General features: G+C 35.4%; 1 long non-coding RNA gene across 1 annotated transcript in view; it reads right to left on the bottom strand.

The window, feature by feature from the left end:
* Nucleotides 1-6483, bottom strand: part of LOC118762356 — a 21605-nt gene extending 15122 nt beyond the window's left edge. Inside the window, exon 1 of the long non-coding RNA XR_004998103.1 lies at nt 6470-6483. This is a non-coding gene — a long non-coding RNA (uncharacterized LOC118762356). The remainder of the gene's footprint in view (nt 1-6469) is intronic.
* Nucleotides 6484-10000: the final 3517 nt, after the last annotated feature.

Here is a 10000-nt window from a genome sequence, read left to right as displayed (position 1 = left end):
TGCAAAAGAGACTGGTTATTGTTAATGAAATTTCGGTGTTAGTGAATAGATTAAAGCTGTTTACAGTTTATATGACCATCTTTCAGAGTGTAGCTAATTCATTATTTAAAAAGCAAAACTGTTTTTGCTGGTTGGTTGTTGGAAAATAATAAATAGTGCTGCAAGCTTTCCCCAATTACGATCATTTATTTGTCTATTTATTTGTTTATTTTGAAATAGCTAAAAAGGGTAAAGTGTAGTAACATATTTCTCCGAGAAACAGATTAGATCTGGAGCATAAATATAGGCTAACGTGTATTCTATAACGGACAATCGATTTCATAAATCTAAATTTTATTATCGTTTATAGTCCAGATATGTCTAGAAAGGGAAGTAGTATGACTAAATGTATATATATATATATTACGTAACAACTTTTGTTAGCGGAGATTTAAGTGTGCTGCAAAGTATTATATTGACGCACTCAAAGACAGAATACGCTGAGTGAAGAAAAATGCTAATATCCATGAGCACAATAATAAGAAATGAAATATTATGTGGTACAATACTCACTGTAGTTTAAATATTTGTTTTGATTTTGCCAAAATTTTCCTAAACGTTTGAAGAAGCATTTTCCTGTACACTATAAATAACATAAGATATTCAATGCTAAGGCGAACTGTATATGCGTCAACGTTTCGCTGCTTCTATATTCGGGATAAACAGAACAAACCTTTCTAGCAAGACAAGCAAGTTTTCCCCTTTTGTAATTTCAAGAATTCTAATAGCTGTCTACTCAACAATCTTCTTTCAAAAGCAATATTTACCTCTGTAGAGTATCCCTTGCAGTTAACATAAAAATGATAAGTTCCAAGAAGCTTACCGCAAATTCTTTCAGAAAAAATATTCTCGCAAAATATGTATTCTTTCAGGTACTTGGTAAGTTATCTGAAGTTAAAAAGGATAACAGGGTTAACAAATATAAATCGACTGTGATTTTTCTCTCTCGATGAACATTGGATTACCGTTTTAGGGAATTCTAGCAGATGCTTTTGTCGCTTATTATTCAGAAATTTCCATCTATTAACACCTTTAGACAATTTATTTTTACATTATGGATTTGCCATACCCTGGAAGATGGGCATATAAATCAATAAAACAGTCTTAATTTATTCATCAACAATAACAGTCTTGTTTGCACACAGAACTTTCTGCTACCAATCAAATTTCTATTTAGTTTTGGCTTTTTAACATTTCGGAATGTGCACAAATATTGCTGCTTACATATTGTCGCGCAGCTTTCTTACTTCAGTATTTCGAATAACACTTAACATAAAACTAGGAATTACTATTCAGTAAGCTTTACCTTCTAACAAAATATACATATTCTATTCTATGTATTGAGTAATATACATACATACATACATACATACATACATACATACATACATACATACATACATATATACACACACAGACACACACAGACACACACACACACACACAGAGACACACACACACACATATATATATATATATATATATATATATATATACATTTATATAAAACTCAACTTGTTTGTCTGTGTGTGTATCTGTGTGTGTGCCTGTGTGTTTAACTTCCCGGCACATCTCCTCCTAGCCAACAAATCGTAGACCCACCAAATATGGGTCACTTAAAGTTTAGGCAAATGAAAATTGAACTGCGCTATTTCTGTTCCGAAATTCATCTCGCAAGTGCAAAAATCGATAATGTGTTTGTTTAGGCCTTATCCCATGCATTGAATAGTGAACTTTACTCAGTCAGCTGTTTGACGTGAACTGTGTTCACGACGCGTGCAAGCATGCTTAAATTGCATGAATAATAAAAAAAATCAAGATATAAAAACGAATTGCCGTAAACATTGTAGAAATTCGGCAAAGAAATTAATTTTCGGGATGTAGCCTGGAGGGTTTTTTCGTATTAATCGTTTGGACTTTGTGAACACATACCAATTGTTTTCATAACATTTTTAACGCTTTGAATTAAATGTGACTATTTTGCGTTGAGTCTGCAGTTTGAATCACTTTAACCAAATTTTAGCAGGCTAGATTTTTGATCATCACGATACATCGCCAGCGACTCCCTGAAACTCTCCCCTGAAATCCCCGTTGAGAAATCTCTATATATAAAACTCAACTTGTGTGTTTGCGTGTGTATCTGTGTGTGTGTATGTGTGTTTAACTTTTGGATCTACCAAGTTTCATTATTAAGGATGGAAATTAGTGTATAGCAAATCTATATATATAAAGCTGAAGTTGTCTGTGTGTGTGGCAGGTTTGGTAGCCTTCAACTAACACTATCTCCTTCGAGACCCTGCGGCGCAAGTTGACCAAAATTGAGAGTATGATAGAAGAAGTCTTGCTCTTCATTCTGTAGAAGATAAAATTCAAATCGGACCATGTTAACACCAAAAATTATTTACATCAAAAAGGTGCTTTTTTTCTATGAAAATCCCTATTTTTTACGATTTTTGACTGCTGTATAACCATTTTTCGGTGTATTTCAACTGGAAAAATGTTCACTTGAAGAGAATAACAAGTTGCATAATGCAAAATTTTTAGTTTTCAAAAATTCCAATTCTATTGCGTCGAAACAAACCCAAGCAACACCGGGTGATATTGCTAGTATATATATAAATGTATGTATGTGTCTCTCTCTTATAATACTTGTACTAACAAGGAATGCTTTTTGTCAGTCAAAACAACATTCTTAAATGAAGAAAAATAAACAAGGCGGCGATGAAGATATATCCGGTTTCGACTTTCACTTTATCTATGTTATTTCATTTTTCATGGAATAACTATCTTGCAAAGTGTTCAATCAACGCATGGCATGTGTGGAGCATGTGTTGGGAAAATATATCATGAAACAAGCTGTAGGAGTGTCATGGTTACATCCCAACACTTAAATTTTTAGCTGTAGCCATATTATTCTCTGACATCACAAACAAGTTTAAGCAGGTCTATGGAACTCACTGTAATACACTAGCATGTTTCTTATATGTATCTAAAAATTTTGAATGTGATATATACATACATACATATATATATATATATATATATATATATATATATATACACATATATATAAACATACGTACATGTATATAATATATATATGTATATATATATATATGTATATATATATACATATACATACATATACATATATATACATACATACATATATATATATACATATATATATATATATTATATATATATATATACATATATATGCAACTATACATGCATATATGTACATACATACATATATATTTATATAGGTACGCATGCATGGGTTCAGGACGTCAGAAAACGAAAACAACATGAAATACGAAATGTATGTATGTATGTGTATGTATTTGTAAAATCGGGCACGTATATGAATGAGTACAAGCAGATGAGTGTTATAGTAGTGTATACCTGACAGTTCCTTGATATTTAAAGATAAAGCATTTAGCATTTTATGGCATGTAAATTAGTGGCTGCAGTTATCTGTAACTGTCGAGTATATCAACAGATTAGCTGCTTGTTCCTCTCGTATTGGCCAAATTGGCGGAGACGCCCCTGATGAGAATCCAATAAGATTCGAAAATCGTGTAAGGCTGTTCATCATGTTTTTCAATCTATAGAGAAACAACTAAATTAGCCCTGTTTAAATATAGGTTACATATATACAGATACATGCATAATGCACACACACACACACACACATACACACACACACACACACACACGCGCGCGCACACACACACACCTCTGCGCAGTTCACCTATCGTGGTTCACCTATCGCGGTTTATTATTTAAGCTCATGTCGATTCCTTCGTGTTGTTGTTTTGCGTTTATGATAAAATAAATATATACAAATAATAAAAATAATTTTAAAAAATACATTATAAGTACTGTTTCTACTTCGCGGATTTTCATCTATTGCGGGGGTTTTAGAACGTAACATCCGGATAGTCGAAGGATTACGAGGAATTACATTTATATTTCCTTGTAGATGGATATATCTACGGAAAACTGTATCATCCTTATACATTCATCTGGATATATAACTAACATCATATTGTTTCATGTATGCATTTTTCCACAATAATACACTATAAAATCGAATAACCTGGCTAGAAATACTTAAAAACCCTTACAATTTTTTGCACTAACTTATAGCAATACAGTCTCCTTAATTCTAACCTTCCTAAAGTATCTAGTTTAAAATTTCCAAATAGAAATCTAATAACACCACACCCATTACGCTGAGGGGCTAACTAATTTATCAAAATACATTCTTTTGCGAACCCTAAATTAATACAACAAAAATCAACTTTCTATAGAAAGTGTCATGTTCTAAGTTTGACTCATCTGTTTACGCCTTTACCTCCACGCGTGACTGAAGACCAAACAATAACAAAATTCTTGTATGAAAGCAAATTAGGTATCTTCACCATAAGTTTTCATCACCCTATAACACATACTTTCCTCCTCTATTTCTCTATTCATCCTCCCTACGCACCCAGTCTACCTCCGCTGCACCTAATTATTATTCACATAGTTACTCCTCCAAAATAAAACAGGACCTAGTGGCTAGGGCGTTGCATTCATGATTGCGGGATCGTGATTTCAATTTTTTGGGACCAGGTGGGGATGTTGTGTCCTCGAGCAAAACACTTCATCTCACCTAATTCTGTGGTCACTTCGACACCTGACGCGCTTTACACCGTGTATCTGTTCAGGAAACGTCGATTTGATTGGGGGTTGAGGTAATGTGCAGCACGAACATTTACCGTTCAAGAATTTGAACCTGGAGATCTCCATTTCCAGCGACTTCGAGGGCCACCTCCCAGTGGTGTCGGGCGTCAGCGAAGAGCCTTCGAATACAACAAGACGACCAAAGTTTTTTCCAAGGTCTCCCGCCCCTAAGCCCTAGACCATCACCTAATCACCCTTACCCGTCTTGTTGCTTAACAACAACACCAACAACAACAACAGCCCGAACATTTGATCACTATAAACAAATCATTTGTGCAGGTCATTCGACAAAAGCTGAACGTCATATGTTGTCTTCGACGGTAGAGTCTATTATCTATATACGGGACACCGGGTCTAGTTGTTACACGGGTAGGCTGTAACAAGCCTATTGTTTCCAACTTGGCACTCGGGTCTCTACCTCATGAAGGCCAACTCCATAGCATTATGACTGCACATGTGTATCGCACTGGCGGGCTGTCACCAGGAAAGATATGGCTCAAAAAACGATTTTTTTTACTCCAAAAGTAAAATTTTGCCACGAAGTTACTGCCTTAACTCCTAAAGCACAAATGGCGTTACTGAAGTAGTGTTAAACCAGGTGAGCAATCGAGCAACTATACAAAGAACTCAAAGTGCAAAGAGCAAATATCACAAGGACTCTCATCAGACGCTCAAATAATTCTATCAATTTAACAGTTTGTGCTGCTCGTATTTTATTTCATCAATTTTCGGGAGATGAACTCAAAGCGTCGAACGATTGAATATTTAGTGTAAAAGTATCTCACCTGAACATAAAAATAATTCCACGAATCTAACTATGAGTGTTGCTAGTACTTTAATTTTTCGATCTGAAAAAGAAAAGCAAATAAAAGGTGAAGTCGACTTCACTGAGATTTGAATTCAGGACAACGGGCCAAATGCCGTAAAGATTCTCATCTGACACGCAAAAAGTTCCACTAGTCTATCGTCCTGTTCTGCTGGCTCTTTAATGTATCGATCAGGTACAGAAAAAAATACAAGGCAAAGTCGACAAAGCGGGGATTTAAACTATGACCATATAGAACCAGAACACAATAATGCAAAGCATTTTGTTCCAAGTTTTGACGAATCTATCAATATGTCATCTATTTAAGAATCTATCTGTAATCCGAGGGAGATTCAGCAGCAAGTTCTAATAGGTAAGGTACTCAACTCTTCAATTTCTCTCTCTTCTCTCCCTCTCTCCTTCTCTCTCTCTCCTTCTCTCTCTCTCTCTCTATCTCTCGTTGGTTCGTATTTTTATAGTCATCAACTCTGAGAGGTCTTCGTTGATTTATTGTCCTTCACCCAAGGAAATTTAGAGCCTTGTACCCAATAGAAGACATTAGTATTCATGGGAAGAAGAAGAAGAAGAAGAAGAAGAAGAAACAATCTTACCATAGGTAGGCATCATAAATTTATAGGTATTGGGAATGAGATTGTGTGATTGTCATGCCTTTCTCGCCAACACTAGTGACGTACGTGAAAAAAAATTGGCTAAATAAGATATAATACAACGAAAGAAATTGAAATAGCCATTAAAATACAAAACAAGTGACAAAAACTAGATGTGATTTGTATGACGGAGCGCAAATTAACTTCCAGATGTTCGACTGGTTACGTGACAGATATTCACACAAAGTTGCACAACAAAGAACAGCACACCCAGTCGTAATACGTCTGCAAAATTATAATATAATTTACAATAGATAGAAATAAGATGGTGGTATTGGAGCGGTCGATTCTGCGTTGGCGAGAAGAATACTTAATGGTGTCACACTTGCATATTACAAAGATGAATTTGCGCCAGAAAAGAATTCTTACTAAGCTATTTTGGCAATGATCTAAGTTGATTAAAGTAAATCGGAAATAAATGGAAGAAATAAACAAACAAAATTGCAACTGATTAAAAATAGTTGCAGTGAGAAATTAAAAAAAAGGACGCTAAAAAAAAAAGATTGAATCGACAAGAGTAACATTAGTTTGAATAATAATGACTTTTTTTATATATATTTTATTTTATATTTAATATTTTTGACAATCCTTTTCTTTCTTTTAAATATATTTTTTGATTGCTTGATGTAAATTTAGCTGCAAAGTTAATTGTCGTGAGATGGAGTTCTAGGTAATGCAAATCTGTATGGTATGCGAATTTTAACTGATTTAATATGTCCCTGTCGTCTTATATGAATTTGTTTATGCGTTATATCATGTTATCTCTATTCGTCTTTGATTAATTTCTCTGATATTGTTATTGGAACGAACAGCTGAATAATCACAAAATATGAAAAAAGTAAATCAAAACAACTACACAGTTTGTCTTCGTTTCAATTCCTTTTAACCATCTGTCATACATTCCAAGTATAACCAACAAAACTGACTTTGGCTTATGAACAAGATGTCTCAATAGGAAAAATCTCAAAAACGAATCTCATAAGCAGACTTATTTTTGGAAAACTTTTTGAAAATCAACTTAGTGGTGCTTTCCACTTCTAATTATTTTGACTTATTGGTCAAAAGAGGTTAGATGCTGGCCGTATGTAACTGGTAAAAATTTCAGAAGCAGGTAGCCTAAATAATCACTGGCGCTATACTCTTGTTGTGGAACCAGCAGACAGCTACTTCTGCCGCAAAACCCAAGACTCCGTAGCAAGACAAACTGGTGTATTTGTTCAGAAATTATTGTTACGATTTTCTAATCAGGAATAAGAGAAATTATTATTTCTAGAATATTAGTTTTGTTTCTGTTTCCTTATTTTCCCCTTTATTGTGATGACAAGATTCGCAATGCAATTATCGATATATCATCGATACATTATAGCATTGATTTCTTTTCTTTATTTTTTTTTCGTTTTTTCAATTAATAATTGAGTACTAGAGTATATTGGATACAGTTTCCATTAAAGTGTGCCACAAAGAGAAAGAGATTACCATAGTAAAGTGCAGCTACTACACAACTCTCTAAATTGCATCTGAAAAGTACTATTGCACCAACAAACAGTATTCTCTCTCTACCTTTCTTTTCCGCAAATACTTTTTTTTTCTTCTTTCCTCTCAACTACTATGCGTTTTATCATGGAGATCCACTTGTTTTCCTCATTTCATCATCTCTACAGCATAACCAAGATGAGTCCCCATATAAAATATTTCATTTAGTTCTTTGTCCCCAGAACGAGAATCCTTTTAAACCGCTCCCACCCCGATTTCTTCAAATTTCAACCGATAGAAATTCAATTGGTACATCAACTACACTAATCTCACTAATCTGCGAGAGTCTGCAAAGAGTACGAACTCAGTCCCATCTCATAGGACAAATTATTGGCTTCAAATTTTCGCACAAAGCCAGCAATTTCGGGGGAGGGGTTAAATTGATTGGATTAACCCTAGTGCTCAACTGGTACTTATTTTATCGATCCCGAAAAGCAAAGTCGATCCCGGTGGCATTTTAACTCAGAACATAAAGACAGACGAAATACTGCTAAGCATTTTACCCGGTTTGATAACGATTTTGTCGCGTCGCCGCCCTTATAGGACTAAATATTAAAAAGTAAAAAGAGGACAGCAGGACTGGGGTAAATAACCACTTTTTCTCTATTGGCAACAAACATAAACCACCCAACAATGGAAACATAATGCTGATTGAGAATAAACATGTCTTCAACGTTTCATTCTACATCAGCTGTGCGTAAAATGAATCAATAATTGATATGAACCCTCTCTCTGTAACAACATCCTCCTGCTAACATTATAGATATTGTGAGTCTCTTCTGTCTAAGCGGATGCTGTTGAACGTTGTTGACCAATGCCGTGGTGTGACGAAAGTCGAAAAGTAGTTGGTCTCGTAACGCGGTGAATGTTATAACGAGATGCCATAATATATTAAGCTAATATTGTTGCGTACACCTCTGATCAGCCCGTACTTTATTCGTAGCAGTACAGCAATAGTCATTCATTGTCTCACTTATCCTTCTTTTCAAAGACGCAAAATATGATGTGCAGATCTGATAGCTATTTTTGATATATGTTAGATATTGCAGTTGAGCAGTTGATGCTCTGCTAGGAGCAATGCCGCATTATGGGGTCAGCCATATAGCATGTAAGTTTACTGAAATGTATTCTTCCATGATGTGAACCAAATTATAGATGAGTACATTTAAAAAGACTCCGCCGGTTACGACGACGAGGGTCCCAGCTGATACGATCAACGGAACAGCTTGCTCGTGAAATTAACGTGCAAATGGCTGAGCATTCCACAGACACGTGTACCCTTAACGTAGTTCTCGGGGATAATCAGCGTGACACAGAGAGTGACAAGGCTGACCCTTTTAAATACAAGTACAACTCATTTTTGCCAGCTGAGTGGACTGGAGCAACGTGAAATAAAGTGTCTTGCTCAAGGACACAACGCGTCGCCGGGAATCGAACTCACAACCTTACGATCATGAGCCGAATGCCCTAACCACTAAGCCACGCGCCCTCACAGATGAGTACATTATAGTGTAGTAATCAGTGTGGTTGGTAACGTAGGGTGGAGTTAAGATCTAATTAAGGGATAGTAAGCAGAATATGGAATTTATAATCAGTATTGGCATGAATGTTTATACGTCGAGCTGAATACCTCAGAATCAAATATCATCAAAGATCAGCATTGACTTTCAATCTTGGAAATGATTAAATAATGTACCTTAACAGAGTAATGGACGCCCGGCTGAGGAATCAGAATTGTTTGTGCGGGTGGGGGGGGGCACTTAATTCTTTATATTGCCCAGTCTACTTGGTTGTAATAAGTACCATAAGAAATTAGTGTCTCACCACTGTAAGCAGTGTCGGTATTGTACAATAGTAAATGCTTCCTTACCTTAAAGTGTGAGGGTTCCAATATGTTAATGGCCAGGGTAGACTACATTAAGAAATCACATCTTCAGTCATATCTCAAGAAACCAGAAGTATATAAAAAATTTGTTATACGCAATTGAAGTAGTATTAAATTAAAATAGACATCTAAGTATCATACTTAATGTGTACATATTCGGTGGCTGGCTGAAAGTACGCGCCATTGAAAAGGCCAAGACATGTCGATCTTTGTCTGGCGTTCTCGTTGGCTGCTGATAGGGCGAATTTTCGTCTCTTTCGCTCTTTATGATATTTGTTGTGTTTTTAACACTTCACGTTCATAACTGATGTTACCCCAAGACAAATACCGCAGTAA

Source organism: Octopus sinensis, linkage group LG2 (assembly GCF_006345805.1).
Source record: "Octopus sinensis linkage group LG2, ASM634580v1, whole genome shotgun sequence".
NCBI lineage: Eukaryota > Metazoa > Mollusca > Cephalopoda > Octopoda > Octopodidae > Octopus > Octopus sinensis.
Note: the sequence above shows the minus strand (reverse complement) of the source record. Positions and strands in the feature narration are given on the sequence as shown.